Source organism: Phyllobates terribilis, unplaced genomic scaffold (assembly GCF_046119375.1).
Source record: "Phyllobates terribilis strain yellow unplaced genomic scaffold, ASM4611937v1 Scaffold_4__5_contigs__length_816908805, whole genome shotgun sequence".
NCBI classification, from domain to species: Eukaryota; Metazoa; Chordata; class Amphibia; order Anura; family Dendrobatidae; genus Phyllobates; species Phyllobates terribilis.
Window position 1 is genome coordinate 641,924,436 of NW_027362764.1, and position 12,263 is coordinate 641,936,698.

Below are 12,263 nucleotides of genomic sequence, written 5' to 3' on the forward strand. Positions count from 1 at the left end.
TCTGCCGAAGCTTTGAAGAGCCGTCCCTTCAGCTGTCAAGCCCTGCGATGTGCTTTCTAATGATCAGCAGCACATCGCAGAGCTTGTCAGCTGAAGGAACGGCATTCCAAAGCATCAGCTGGATCCAGGCAGAGGAGGAGAATCTCTTAGTCTATATGCATACTTTGCATTTTTGCTGCATTTTTTCTGCAGTCTCATTCACACAGTGCTTATTTGATTTGTGACTTGCAGATTAGGGCAAATTTAAATCTGCAGCAAGTCAATTCTTTCAGCATTTTGGCTGCAGATTTTAGTGGGGAAAAATCTGCACCAAAAACACTTGCTAACCCCCACTGATCATCTGCAGCTCTCGATCTGATGACAGGTAAATATAGATGCTAACCCCCACTGATCATCTGCAGCTCCCAATCTGAATCTTCCAGGATCACTGTTTGGTTTCTGCTTCCTTTTCCCATACATTGGAAATGCCACTCAGCCAATCACTGGATGAGGAAAGAAGGAGTTTTAAGGTTATAATAAAAAATGTTAATCTTTATTAAATTCATATGGTAAAATTAATACATAGTAATAAATAGCCGATAGACGTGTGCTACAATATGAAGTTACAAAGGTAAGTGTAGCCTCAGGGAAGCCAGATAATAGATAAGATAAAAAAGCCAAATATAAGAAATACTGTTGGACAGCTACCTCAGAAAATTCTATAATTCATAAGACTCAGTGTCTAGTAAATCATGTGAGTCTTGGAAACAGGTCTCCGTAATGTATAGGCCGTATATAGTCTGAATAGTACATTGCTTACCCGGCTAAGGACAGGCGCCACATAAAGGGGGTGGTACAGGATTGCCCAACTTCCCAACGCGCGTTTCGCGTGCACTGTAGGAAGCTTTCTCAAGGGAAGGCACTGAGTCTTATGAATTATAGAATTTTCTGAACTAGCTGTCCAACAGTGTTTCTTATATTTGGCCTTTTTTATCTTATCTATTATCTGGCTTCCCCGACTCTGTGACGCTACACTTACCTCTGTACCTTCATATTGTAGCACACGTCTATTGTCTATTTATTACTATGTATTAATTTTGCCATATGAATTTAATAAAGATTAACATTTTTCATTATAACCTTAAAGCTCCTTCTTTCTTCATATAGTTTTCCATGTTTCTTGGAGTGGTTCTTTTGTGGAGGCGCACACACGTTTTTGCATGTTGATGTACCAACTACCGTTATGTCTGGGATTTTGTTTATTAATCACTGGATGAGGCAGGTTAGAGGGGTTGTCCAACACTGAAATAATTTTTTTAAGCATGGATTTCTTTAAATAATAAATAGATGGACGCCTATCTTCCAGGACCCCAGCGGATATAGCTCTGGAGGTTTGAGCCGGCTCTGGAAGAGATATCAGCCTTGTTCAAAAGTCAACAGGATTGCAGTAGAAAATCACATGATGCAGCGTCCTGTTTACTTCCGAATGAAACAGATAAGGCTTCTGGAGCCAGCACAGACCTCTTGAGCAGTCTACGCTGGATTCATGGCGGCAGTGCTGGAAGGTGAGTATGTCTCTATCTATTGTTTTAAAATTATCTTACAATTTATTTTACTAGTGGACAACCGCTTTAATACCTCTGATGGGGATTGGCTGAACAGGCGTTTAACAGTTTCTTGTGCATGAAAGCAGAAAGTAGACACCAGCAGGAGCATTAAAACAGAAGTCAGCAGCACAGTGGCTCAGTGGTTAGCACTGCAGCATTACATCACTGGGGTCCTGGGTTCAAATCCCACCAAGGACAACATCTGCAAGGAGTTTGTATGTTCTCCCCGTGTTTGTGTGGGTTTCCTCCGGTTTCCTCCCACACTCCAAAGTCATACTGATAGGGAATCTAGATTGTGAGCCCCAAAGGGGACAGTGGTTATGATGTCTGCAAAGCGATGTGGAATTAATGGCGCTATATAAGTGAGTAAAATAAATAAATAAGTGGGGAGGGAGAGTACAGTGGAGTTGGATGTTTAACACCACTCACATCCATTAAATGAAAAATCAGCTGGAACACTAAGCAAAGCGCTTATCTACAGGTGTCAGTTTGTATATATTAACAAGGGCATTGTACTGTGAACTCTATGTCACCATGTGAGGTAGACATTTGTGCCTGGAATTTGATACCTTATAACCCATCTCCCCTCCACATTCCATTCTAGGGTCTGTGCAGAATCTGCAATCTTAGGCCACGTGCACACATTGAGTATTTGTTAAGTTTTTTTACCTCATTGTTTGTAAGATAAAATGGGAGAGGAACAATCAGAGGAAAAGTATAATAGAAACACGTCACCACTTCTGTATTTATCACCCACTCCTGGTTTTGGCTTAGAAATACTGAGATAAAAAAACTCACCAAAATTACCCGAGAGCAAAAAGGTGGAAAGAGTCCACAGGATTGGCCCCCGCCCTCAATCTCCGTGAACCGGGATGCATCCAGACCAAGACAGGTCATCATGAAATTCCTGGATTTCAACGACAAAGCAGACATTATACAAGCATATAAGCAAATCAATCACCCGCTGGTCATTCAGGGTCATAAAATCTTGCTTTTTGAGGATTACCGTACTCCATCGAAGTGACCAGAAAACGCAAGGCATTCAGCTCCATAAGGAAAGAGTCCGCTTTCAACTGCGCTACCCAGCTACTCTACTGTTGAAAGACTCAAATGGCTCCTTTTGTGAATTCATATCTCCTGACAAGGCGGAAACTTCTGTCAGCCACCTTCTGTGCCCAGGGGTCAGTCCTTAACTGACCACCCCAGGCTGATAACGAATCTTCCTGCTCAAGGACCCCAGAGAGGTCTATGAGTTGAGCAGGTAAAGGAGAACAGAGACCTAATAAAAATGCGATAAAAAACAGTTAATTAATCAGGAATCTATCCTCTCTACATATGGAGACTTCGATATGAGATGTCACTTGGAAACTGTTGCTCCCGCCCTTCCTTCTCTCCCTCTGGACTCTTAGTACATACACTACAGGGGAAAGGTTTTCCTAGCAAGTTGGGACATAATGTCACAGCTCATGCTAGAACAAATATTTTCTAATGTTTTGTATGTTTGCTGCTCAATTTTGTTACATAATGTTGAGAATTGTTTCCGTTTTTAAACAAAAATCTATTTTAAACAAACCTATCTCATTAGAAAAGGTCACGAGTACAATTAAGAATTTAAAACAAAGCACCGGGCCTAGATGGATACACAAATGAATTTTTCAAATCTCTAAGGGAAGAAATTTCCCCATTATTGGAATCAATTTTTAACAAAATATCTGAAGGCTATCCCATTTTTCCTTCTGAAAACATAGCATATATTAAATTACTACTAAAACCAGATAAAGACCCGTTATCCCCCTGCTTGTACAGACCAATCTATCTCATCAACACCGACATTAAGATCATATCTAAAATAATGGCCGACAGACTGGCCTCCATTTTACCCCATCTCATATCTCCCGCCGAAGCAGGCTTTGTAAAAGAATGCTCTGCCACGCTAAATATCAGAAAAGTACTACTGGTACTGGATAAAATTCACTCTTCATCTAACTTAAAAGGCTCCCCGGCGATTGTTTCATCTGATGCAGAAAAGGCCTTTGATAACATAAACTGGCAGTGGCTATACAAGGTCTTAGCAAAAATGTCACTAGCAGGCCCCTTCTTTAATTACATGCGTAATCTATATTCGTCTCTAAGGGCTCAGGTGTACACCCCGGGTTTCTTGTCCACTCCCTTCCTCCTTGAGAAAGGAATGAGACAAGGTTGTCCGTTGTCCCCCCTCCTCTTCAATTAGCTTTGGAGCCCTTAGTCCGCATCTTGTCTGATCCAAGCACTTTCACAGGTATTCAGTTTACTAGGAAATCGATTCAGGTGGCTTTTTTTGCAGACAATGTCATTTTGTTTATGTCTGAAACATTTGCCTAAAGTGTTGGACCTGCTTAAAAATGTTGGTTCTTATTCTGGGTTTAAAATCGATGTTAAAAAGTGAAATACTTCCATTAACCGAGAAGGGAATAAAACTCTGCCCAGATGGGTCTTCAAATGGTGTATCCCTAGCACCCTCACATATCACCTACCTGGGAATTAAAATAGGCCGTTTGCCTTCATCTATATACACCTTAAACTACCCTCCTCTTATAAAAAAAAATCATCAACCAATTAAAGTCATGGCAAGATTTGCCTTTATCTTTTATGGGTAGGGCACATTTGGTAAAAATCAGGGGCGGACCTACCGCCCGTGCAACCGGTTCATTGAACGGGGGCTCCGAGGGAGAGAGGGCCCCTCCAGCCTCCAGCAGGGCCGCCATCAGGGCATGACTGCCCTGACTCCAGCATGGGGCCCGGGCTGTCGGAGCCCCGTTGGGGCCCCCGCCTTGTGCGTCTCCTCATGGGGCCCCCCCGCAGGACCCCCCGCCGTCACATGACCGGAGATGTCCCTGCGCTCAGCATGGGCCCCCGGCATGGGGCATTATATGGTGGGGGGAGAGTGGGTGTGACGTCCTGCATGGGACATTATATGGGGGGGGTGACATACCGCATGGGGCATTATATGGGGTGTGTGTGACATACTGCATGGGGCATTATATGGGGGTGGTGACATACCGCATGGGGCATTATATGGTGGGGGGAGAGTGGGTGTGACGTCCTGCATGGGGCATTATATGTGGGGGGGGGTGACATACCGCATGGGGCATTATATGGGGTGTGTGTGACATACTGCATGGGGCATTATATGGGGGGAGTGACATACCGCATGGGGCATTATATGGTGGGGGGAGAGTGGGTGTGACGTCCTGCATGGGGCATTATATGGGGGGGTGACATACCGCATGGGGCATTATATGGGGTGTGTGTGACATACTGTATGGGGCATTATATGGTGGGGGGAGAGTGGGCGTGACATCCTGCATGGGGCATTATAAGAGGGGAAGGGGGGAAGTGACATACTGCATGGGGCATTATATGGGGGGGGGTGACAACCTGCATGGGGCATTATAAGAGGGGGAGGGGGGAATTGACATCCTGCATGGGGCATTATAAGAGGGGAAGGGGGGAAGTGACATCCTGCATGGGGCATTATAAGAGAGGCAGGGGGGAATTGACATCCTGCATGGGGCATTATAAGGAGGGTGTGTGTGTGTGACATACTGCATGGGGCATTATAAGGAGGGGGGGTGTGACCTCCTGCATGGGGCATTATAAGGGAGGGGGTGGTCTGACATACTGCATGGGGCATTGAAACGGGGAGAAGCGACATCCTGCAAGGGGCATTATATGGGGGGTGACATCCTGCATGGGGCATTTTATGGGGGGTAGAGGTGACATCCTGCATGGGGCATTATTTGGGGGTGGGGGTGTGTGACATACTGCATGGGGCATTATAAGGAGGGGGGTGTGTGACCTTCTGCATGGGGCATTATAAGGGAGGGGGTGGTCTGACATACTGCATGGGGCATTGAAAAGGGGGGAAGTGACATCCTGCAAGGGGCATTATATGGGGGGGTGACATCCTGCATGGGGCATTTTATGGGGGGTAGAGGTGACATCCTGCATAGGGCATTAAAAGGGGGGTGTCATCCTGCATGGGGCATTATAAGGGGGGAACAGCCAGCATGGAGCGTTACATGGGGGCCAATATTCTGTATGGAGTGTTATATGGGGGACAGTATCCTGTATGGAGTGTTATATGGGGACCAGTATCCTGTATGGAGCATTATATGGGGACCAGTATCCTGTATGGAGCATTATAAGGGGGTCAGTATCCTGTATAGAGCATTATATGGTGCCCATAATACTGTATGGAGGACTATACTGTCAGGTCTGCACTGTGCGCTGTGAGGATTCGCTGGTTTCTGAGCTATTGTAGAATTTACAATAGATATCGCTCGTGTAATGGGGCATTATAAGGGGGGAACAGCCTGCATGGAGCGTTATATGGGAGCCAATATTCTGTATGGAGCGCTATATGGGGGTCAGTATTCTGTATGGAGCGTTATATGGGGGACAGTATTCTGTATGGAGCGTTATATGGGGGCCAGTATTCTGTATGCAGTGTTATATGGGGACCAGTATCCTGTATGGAGCATTATATGGGGACCAGTATCCTGTATGGAGCATTATATGGGGACCAGTATCCTGTATGGAGCATTATAAGGGGGTCAGTATCCTGTATGGAGCATTATATGGTGCCCAAAATACTGTATAGAGGACTATACTGTCCGGTCTGCACTGTGCGCTGTGAGGATTTGCCAGTTTCTGAGCTATTGTAGAATTTACAATAGATATCGCTCGTGTAATGGGGCATTATAAGGGGGGAACAGCCAGCATGGAGCGTTATATGGGAGCCAATATTCTGTATGGAGCATTATATGGGGGTCAGTATTCTGTATGGAGCGTTATATGGGGGTCAGTACTCTGTATGGAGCGTTATATGGGGGCCAGTATTCTGTATGGAGCGTTATATGGGGGCCAGTATTCTGTATGGAGCATTATATGGGGGCCAGTATTCTGTATGGAGCGTTATATGGGGGCCAGTATTCTGTATGGAGCGTTATATGGGGGTCAGTATTCTGTATGGAGCGTTATATGGGGGCCAGTATCCTCTATGGAGCATTATATGATGACCAGTATCCTGTATGGAGCATTATAAGGGGGTCAGTATCCTGTATGGCGTGCAGAGAAGAACGCAGCACAACTGGACCGGGGTGCACGAGTAGGATCCAAGACCGTAATATCAATAGTAAAATCTCGGCACACCAATGGTTAGAATTTTACTGATTTTATTTAGAGCAGTCCACATTAAAGTTTCGGTCCGGTTGTTGGACCTTCATCAGTGTACTGCAGGTGAGAAAGATTAACAAAAAAGGTTGTCGCTTTTACAAATGACAATTAAAATGCAAGTGTAACAATATAGGTCAAAATGTGCCTAGATAAGTTATTACATTAACAGACTCTGTAGGAGGATGATTGATCAACAATATCAAAGCTGCATAATATATAATTGATACACACTTACTGAGTGTGGAGAGGAGGAAGGGGAAAAAAAAAGGAAGGAATGAGAGACGCTGTGTTCCTAGTAGGGAACCTGTGGGTATAAAGAACATTGGTGGTTTCAATGAGACAGCCTAATCAGCTGAAGTCGCTGTGCTGGTCAAAATACCTGGTAGATCCTGGTATACCTGAGCGCTGATAAGAGTAGGTGTGAAGGCATGCGATATCCACCGCTAATGACCGGCATGGTGCTGTGAGGAAGTGCGCTGCATGTATCTGGAGGGTGGGCGGGTTTAGGAGCAAGCGGTAGCCAATCGGAAGCCAAGAGTTTGATTGACGTTTGACCATTTCCGGTGGCATCACCGGAAGTGACGTTAGCGACTTCGGGGAACGCCCGTGATTGGTTGAAGTGCGCGCATGCGCTTGTGCGTGTGTGTCACCCGACAGGATAGTGCGTTCCACAAAGTAGAAAGAAGAATAAGCCGGCTGTTCTGTGTGTTCCACCTTAGGGGAGACGTGGATTACGTGATGGGTGCAGAGGGAAGAGGCAGGAGGAGGACGGATGTTGGAATGCAAGGGAATCTGGAATGGAAAAAGATATCAGTTAGTATTTAATCGAAGTAAACATATCTGTAGGATGGAAAAGATTGTCTTAAAAAAGGGACTTCGAGGTAGGACAGTGATGATATCCTATGAGACATCAAAAAGTAAATAATATCATGCAGACACCATAAAATGATCACAGTTTAGACAGAATATCACATGAAAGCAAGAAGATCATAATCTCTGTTGAGCCCTCTAGGGGCTAAGGATTGTAGTTCATGTATCCAGTAAGCCTCTCTTTGTTTCAGTTTTTGAATGCGGTTGCCACCGCGCCGAGGCTGCTGGATATGCTCGATTACCTGAAACCTTAATTGTGTGACACTATGTCCTGCTGTGACGAAATGGTGGGGGATAGGTAGCAGTAAGTTTTTGCATCTGATCGTAGACTTATGTTTAGATATCCTATCCTTGATGGGTTGAGTTGTTTCCCCAACGTATATTGAACCACAGGGGCATTTTATGAGGTATACAACAAAGCTGGTGTCACATGTGAAAAAAACTTTAATTGGGTATTTTTTACCGGTTTGGGGGTGATGGATGTTATTCCCTTTAAGAATGTTGTTGCACTGATGGCACTGAAGACAGGGGAATGTGCCCTTCTTAGGAGTTTGGAGGAATTTTTGTCGTGGGCCTAGTGTGGTGGATCCTATGTCTGCTCGTACCAGAGAGTCTTTTAAATTCGGCGCCCTTTTGAAACATGGTAGAAATGGATGTTGAAATTCCGTAATGGTTGGGTATCCTGTGCTCAATATGTTCCAATGCTTACGTATAGTCCTATGTAGTATATAGGCTAAGGGGTGGAACGTGTGTACAAAGGGAATACGATTGGAGTTGTCTGTCCGTGGACGACCATGTTCGCTCAGTTGTTCGTCTAATAATGGCTGTGGGTATCCTCTTTCCTGAAATTTGAGGGACATTTCTAGTAGTCGCTGCTGGCGGAGAGGTGTATCGGAAACAATACGTCTAACTCTCTGGAACTGAGATTTTGGGATGGCACGTTTAATGGAGGTAGGGTGGTTGCTGGAGTAATGTAGTAGAGTATTGCGGTCGGTGGGTTTCTGGTAAAGGTCAGTGTTGAGAAGGCCTGATTCATCTTTGATGACCAATGTGTCCAGGAAGCTGATTTGGTTTGGATGTGAGTCCATGGTGAAGTTTAAATTTGGCCATGCTGAGTTAATCTGATTGAAGAACTCAGTAAGGGACTCTTGGGAGCCCCCCCATATGCAAAAGATGTCGTCTATATAGCGTTTCCAGAGAATAGAATGTCTCTGGAAAAGTGGATTAGAATAGACGATCTGTGTTTCAAAGGCGGCCATATAGCAATTTGCATAAGGGGGGGCTACGTTTGAGCCCATTGCGGTCCCTGTGGTCTGTAGATAGAAGGTATCCTGAAATAGGAAATAGTTCTGTGTTAGCACTAAGGTCAGGAGTGCTATGGAAAGGTCAATGATAGATGGGTCTGTTTGTGAGTTCCTGAGCATGAGTTCGACCATGTCGATGCCTTGGGTATGGGGAATAGATGTATACAGACTTGATACATCAAAGGAGACTAGTATTGCTCCAGGGGGAACCTGTTTTAGTTCTGTCAGGATGTTCAGGAAGGCTCCAGTGTCAAGTAGGTATGACAAACTTTTTTGAGTTAGGGGGGATAGTATTTGCTAGCTGGGGTGATTGATACAAAAACACGAGATTATCTAACAAACAAACACCCGATTATCCCAGTGTTCTACATTTTACCTAAAATTCACAAAAATCTGACAAAACCACCGGGCCGCCCCATAGTAGCATCCACTGACTCCATCTTATCACCTCTGTCTATTTTTCTTGAAAAAATACTAACCCCCTTAACTCAAAAAAGTTTGTCATACCTACTTGACACTGGAGCCTTCCTGAACATCCTGACAGAACTAAAACAGGTTCCCCCTGGAGCAATACTGGTCTCCTTTGATGTATCAAGTCTGTATACATCTATTCCCCATACCCAAGGCATCGACATGGTCGAACTCATGCTCAGGAACTCACAAACAGACCCATCTATCATTGACCTTTCCATAGCACTCCTGACCTTAGTGCTAACACAGAACTATTTCCTATTTCAGGATACCTTCTATCTACAGACCACAGGGACCGCAATGGGCTCAAACGTAGCCCCCCCTTATGCAAAGTGCTATATGGCCGCCTTTGAAACACAGATCGTCTATTCTAATCCACTTTTCCAGAGACATTCTATTCTCTGGAAACGCTATATAGACGACATCTTTTGCATATGGGGGGGCTCCCAAGAGTCCCTTACTGAGTTCTTCAATCAGATGAACTCAGCATGGCCAAATTTAAACTTCACCATGGACTCACATCCAAACCAAATCAGCTTCCTGAACACATTGGTCATCAAAGATGAATCAGGCCTTCTCAACACTGACCTTTACCGGAAACCCACCGACCGCAATACTCTACTACATTACTCCAGCAACCACCCTACCTCCATTAAACGTGCCATCCCAAAATCTCAGTTCCAGAGAGTTAGACGTATTGTTTCCGATACACCTCTCCGCCAGCAGCGACTACTAGAAATGTCCCTCAAATTTCAGGAAAGAGGATACCCACAGCCATTATTAGACGAACAACTGAGCAAACATGGTCGTCCACGGACAGACAACTCCAATCGTATTCCCTTTGTACACACGTTCCACCCCTTAGCCTATATACTACATAGGACTATACGTAAACATTGGAACATATTGAGCACAGGATACCCAACCATTACGGAATTTCAACATCCATTTCTACCATGTTTCAAAAGGGCGCCGAATTTAAAAGACTCTCTGGTACGAGCAGACATAGGATCCACCACACTAGGCCCACGACAAAAATTCCTCCAAACTCCTAAGAAGGGCACATTCCCCTGTCTTCAGTGCCATCAGTGCAACAACATTCTTAAAGGGAATAACATCCATCACCCCCAAACCGGTAAAAAATACCCAATTAAAGGTTTTTTCACATGTGACACCAGCTTTGTTGTATACCTCATAAAATGCCCCTGTGGTTCAATATACGTTGGGGAAACAACTCAACCCATCAAGGATAGGATATCTAAACATAAGTCTACGATCAGATGCAAAAACTTACTGCTACCTATCCCCCACCATTTCGTCACAGCAGGACATAGTGTCACACAATTAAGGTTTCAGGTAATCGAGCATATCCAGCAGCCTCGGCGCGGTGGCAACCGCATTCAAAAACTGAAACAAAGAGAGGCTTACTGGATACATGAACTACAATCCTTAGCCCCTAGAGGGCTCAACAGAGATTATGATCTTCTTGCTTTCATGTGATATTCTGTCTAAACTGTGATCATTTTATGGTGTCTGCATGATATTATTTACTTTTTGATGTCTCATAGGATATCATCACTGTCCTACCTCGAAGTCCCTTTTTTAAGACAATCTTTTCCATCCTACAGATTTGTTTACTTCGATTAAATACTAACTGATATCTTTTTCCATTCCAGATTCCCTTGCATTCCAACATCCGTCCTCCTCCTGCCTCTTCCCTCTGCACCCATCACGTAATCCACGTCTCCCCTAAGGTGGAACACACAGAACAGCCGGCTTATTCTTCTTTCTACTTTGTGGAACGCACTATCCTGTCGGGTGACACGCACGCACAAGCGCATGCGCGCACTTCAACCAATCACGGGCGTTCCCCGAAGTCGCTAACGTCACTTCCGGTGATGCCACCGGAAATGGTCAAACGTCAATCAAACTCTTGGCTTCCGATTGGCTACCGCTTGCTCCTAAACCCGCCCACCCTCCAGATACATGCAGCGCGCTTCCTCACAGCACCATGCCGGTCATTAGCGGTGGATATCGCATGCCTTCACACCTACTCTTATCAGCGCTCAGGTATACCAGGATCTACCAGGTATTTTGACCAGCACAGCGACTTCAGCTGATTAGGCTGTCTCATTGAAACCACCAATGTTCTTTATACCCACAGGTTCCCTACTAGGAACACAGCGTCTCTCATTCCTTCCTTTTTTTTCCCCTTCCTCCTCTCCACACTCAGTAAGTGTGTATCAATTATATATTATGCAGCTTTGATATTGTTGATCAATCATCCTCCTACAGAGTCTGTTAATGTAATAACTTATCTAGGCACATTTTGACCTATATTGTTACACTTGCATTTTAATTGTCATTTGTAAAAGCGACAACCTTTTTTGTTAATCTTTCTCACCTGCAGTACACTGATGAAGGTCCAACAACCGGACCGAAACGTTAATGTGGACTGCTCTAAATAAAATCAGTAAAATTCTAACCATTGGTGTGCCGAGATTTTACTATTAGTATCCTGTATGGAGCATTATATGGTGCCCATAATACTGTATGGAGGACTATACTGTCCGGTCTGCACTGTGCGCTGTGAGGATTCGCCGGTTTCTGAGCTATTGTAGAATTTACAATAGATATCGCTCATGTAATGTAGTAAGTGAAATCCTTGGCCTTGTACTATATATATATATTTCTCTGTGGTATCTGTGCATCATGAATCATGGTATGTGTTAAAGGGACCCACTGAAACTCTGTCGCCCAGGACCCACAAAAACCTGGAGCCATCCCTGGGGGTAAGTACAGTATAACAAGTTTT

General features: G+C 44.6%; 1 long non-coding RNA gene across 1 annotated transcript; it reads left to right on the forward strand.

The window, feature by feature from the left end:
* Positions 1-1,436: 1,436 nt before the first annotated feature.
* LOC141264460 (uncharacterized) lies at positions 1,437-11,933 on the forward strand. Its single transcript, XR_012319953.1, has 2 exons — positions 1,437-1,544; positions 11,125-11,933. It is a non-coding gene; the product is annotated as an uncharacterized lncRNA (long non-coding RNA).
* The last annotated feature ends 330 nt before the right edge of the window (positions 11,934-12,263 follow it).